Raw genomic sequence first — 4,406 nt, 5'->3', positions numbered from 1 at the left:
TTTAGACTTTATTCTCGAAACATTTAGACTTTAATCTAGCAGTATTACGACTTTGTTCTCGAAACATTTCGACTTTATTCTCATTATATTTCGACTTTATTCTCATAATATTTCAACTTTATTCTCATAATATTTTGACTTTATTCTCAAAACATTTAGACTTTATTCTCGTAATATTTCGACTTTATTCTCATCATATTTCGTAGATTTCAGACTTTTTATTTCATACAGGTGCTGGTCATATAATTAGATTATTATCAAAAAGTTGATTTATTTCACTAATTCCATTCAAAAAGTGAGACATGTGTATTACATTAATTCATTACACACAGACTTATATATTTCAAATTTCTTTTCGATGATTATAACTGACAACAAAGAAAAATCCCAAATTCAGTATCTCAGAAAATTAGAATATCACTTGAAACCAATACAAAGAAAGGATTTTTAGAAATCTTGGCAACTGAAAAGTATGAGCATGAACAGCACTCAATACTTAGTTGGGGCTCCTTTTTCCTGAATTACTGCAGCAATGCAGCGTGGCATGGAGTCTATCAGTCTGTGGCACTGCTCAGGTGTTATGTGAGCCCAGGTTGCTCTGATAGTGGCCTTCAGCTCTTCTGTATTGTTGGGTCTGGCATATCACATCTTCCTCTTCCCAATACCCCATAGATTTTCTGGCATATTAAGAACAGAGATACCATGGACCTTAAACCAGGTACTGGTAGCTTTGGCACTGTGTGCAGGTGCCAAGTCCTGTTGAAAAATGAAATCTGCATCTCCATAAAGTTGGTCAGCAGCAGGAAGCATGAAGTGCTCTAAAACTTCCTGGTATATGGTTGTCTTGACATTGAACCTCAGAAAACACAGTGGACCAACACGAGCAGATGACATGGCACCCCAAACCATCACTGATTGTGGAACCTTTACACTAGACCTCAAGATACGTGGATTGTGTGCCTCTCCTCTCTTCCTCCAGACTCTGGGACCCTGATTTCCAGCAGCAGTCCAGTCCTTTTTTTTCCAAAACCTTGATCATCTCCCATTATACATACTGTCAAAAAATAGTTAAAATAAGTAAAATAGCCATTAAGCATAGCAAAGCAGAAATATAGTATGTCAGACGTGCTGGTGGTTTGTATGCATAGCTGCTCAGTTTTCCAGAGCACCTGCAGTGTGCATGAAGATCCTTGTGGAATGTCAGAATAATTACACCTATTAAATGTTTCTGAGCTCTTAACAACTGCAATTAGTGTTCCAGGTACCTGAGGCCCATACAAGGTGATCTAGTGTAGTCGGGCTCTTTAAACGCATGCTCACTTCAGCACATCTCTCAATGCCTGCCTGCACTTCTTTTAGGATTTATTTCTATTCATTAACTAATGAAGCAGATGTTTAACAGTACAGTGTACATGGTGCACTTTAAATACCTCTCTGCTCATCACTTATAACGTACGCACAGGGTCCATTATTAACACATGTCAAGTGCCATTGTGAGTAAAAATTGGCTTTAGTGAGTAACTAAAACTTACCAGGTGGTCAGAAACTTCAATGTTGTAAATCAAATTGTAAAATGGACCCTATGTTCTGACTGGAGCATTTAAAAACAGATCAATTAAACAGTACAAGGCATCGTGTCACTTGCAGAAAAATAAATAAAAAAAGTCATTCTCAATGCTGCAAATTATTCTGAATACCCATATATCAGTCTATTCTCCAAATCACTTATCCTGTAGGGTATTTATAAATATATTATATATAATTAATAATGATAATAAATACAAATAAATGTATAAATAACAGAAATATAAGCAATGAAATATTGGAGGCATGCTTTAAAAGGAGAGGAGTGGAACTGTTGTGTAAAGCAATCATAGCCATGCTTTTCTTTTGTGAATAAAACACAGATGTTGACCAATCAGAATCAATAACTGGAACTCACCATCTTATAAAATATTATACACAATAAAGGTTCTTTACTGGAATCTATGGTTCCACAGAGAACATTTAACATCCATGAAATCTTTCCATGGAAAAAAAAAAAAAGTTTCTCTATAGTGGAGAAAAGTTATTTAGATCATTAAAATATTCTTTACACAGAGAAAAAGAAAAAAAGGAAAGGTTCTTGTTTACTGAACGATTCAAACCTTTTAAAACCTATATGATTTTTTAAAGAAAGTACAGTAGCTATAATTTCTTAGTTCATTTTACTTGCCCACGGAAATGTGAAGTTGTGAAGATGCAATGTGAAGGTTCTTGAATAAGTTTGAAGAGGTTGTCCCTGAAGATCGCTGCAGGAAGTGAGTGAGCCCAGATGGAATGATAGATGTCACTCAGGAATGCCAGGCACATGCGCGGGGAACTATAGCATAAGCGTTAAATGGAGCAGAACGTTCATCTCTGTCTGAATCACACACCGGGCCGCATGACTGCTCAGCGGGAGGCAGAGGTGATCAGCCATGTGGAGGCTGGGGAGGGAGTCACTTGGGACTCATTCAAAAGATCCCACTCCCCAGATGATACGGTCTGTGTGTGTGCGTGCGCGTGTATATGTGCATGTGATCATGCGTGTGCGCTGACATTAAAAGTATATCCCACGGAAACGCTTCAGTCAGAATGTGTTGTGAATGTTCTGAAGGTGAAAGTCACTCTTGAATCTCATATTCAAACAAGGTGGGTATGCTAATGAATCTTCTCATATAGACATCTGTTCATCTCAACATTTCGTCTGGAACTCCCAGCTGTGTTTCAGTCAACTTTATGCCACTCGTCGCTGTGAGATTAGAGAGCCAATCTATTAGGTGTGTATGTGTGCATGTCTGTGAAAGGGAGTGATGCATTTGTCAATGTCACAAGCAGGCACATCACATTCCCAGGCATTTCAATGGCTGTTGTTTGGCTGCCGCAGTGCCTTTCAGACTTGCCGTTTGAAATAGTACGTGTAACAAATTAACCCTATGAGCCTACTATTTCATATGCTATTCTAAGGCGTCTAAATTCTCAAAACTACTGAAAAAAAAAACTGTTGTTGTATGTTACATGCTTTATACGTATTGATAGTTTATACTAAAATATATATATATATATATATATATATATATATATATATATATATATATATATATATATATATATATATATAAATACATACATATATATATAGAAATACATACATATATGTGTATATATATATATATATATATATATATATATATATATATAAAACATAAAAATCTCTCCCCTTGGGTCATAGTTCAAAGGTCTTTTTGGCTGTGAAATCTTTACTGTTTTTATAAAGTAAATGTATTTATATTGTTAGTTATCACTGGACTGAAACAGTAAAATCAGAATCATTTTTAGAAAAAGAAATAATGTTAAAGTAAGTATTAAATTTCATAAAACTAAGCATTTAAATGTCATCTTACTAAGACATATTATTAGGAAATATAATGTGACAAATGTTTCCATTTTATTGCATTTAGTCTGATATACTGTTATAAAGATCTTGTTGATTTACATAATCTATTCAGATTTTATTTAGTTGTTTGGCCATATAAATATCAACAACTGCACTCAGTTGTGTCATTTTGCTTTTCCTTTGTATGAGATGAGCTCATTATCTTAATATATCATGGTATATGAGCCATAAAAGCCCGATGTATGAAATATGTTCCTTAACAAGAAACACAAACAGCTTCTATTAATATTTCAGGCTTTACAACATTAATCTCAAACTGTGAAATTGAGTTATGAAGTGCATTTCTTGCTTTCAAGAGCCCTTAAAATATTGCTTACTGGCGAGACATCTACTGAAATAATGTTTACATGTTGCCTGCAATAATTATTTTGTAAAAATTCAAAATAATAAATAATGAAGTTTCTCTATGGCTGTCAATGGAAAGATTCTTTTTGCAGCCAAACAAAACAAAACACTAATCAACGAAACACTGACCCCTTGTCTGGCTGTTTTGGTTTGATTGATTCATTTGAGTCTTTTAAACATGTCTGATTAGATGTTTTTGTTCTTATATGAATGCCACCTAATGGAATTACATTTCTGCTATTTATTTTAGGTATCACAATGTTCTTACATATTCATTTGTTTATTCATCTCACAGAGTACCTACAGAACATGTAAAAAAAAAAAAAACTATATATATATATATATATATATATATATATATATATATATATATATATATATATATATATATATATATATATATATATATATATATATATATAAAACGCAAGATGGCAATATGCATCAGTACAGTACATCTGCTGACTTATATACACATCAACTGAATATGCATGGGTGAAGTATTCAGCATACAGCATGTGATTTAATCATGATGTTCAAGAAGAAAATCAAGTGAGCACAACAAAATATCACACACACACAC

This window comes from Carassius auratus, chromosome 5, assembly GCF_003368295.1.
Source record: "Carassius auratus strain Wakin chromosome 5, ASM336829v1, whole genome shotgun sequence".
Lineage (NCBI taxonomy): Eukaryota > Metazoa > Chordata > Actinopteri > Cypriniformes > Cyprinidae > Carassius > Carassius auratus.
Note: the sequence above shows the minus strand (reverse complement) of the source record.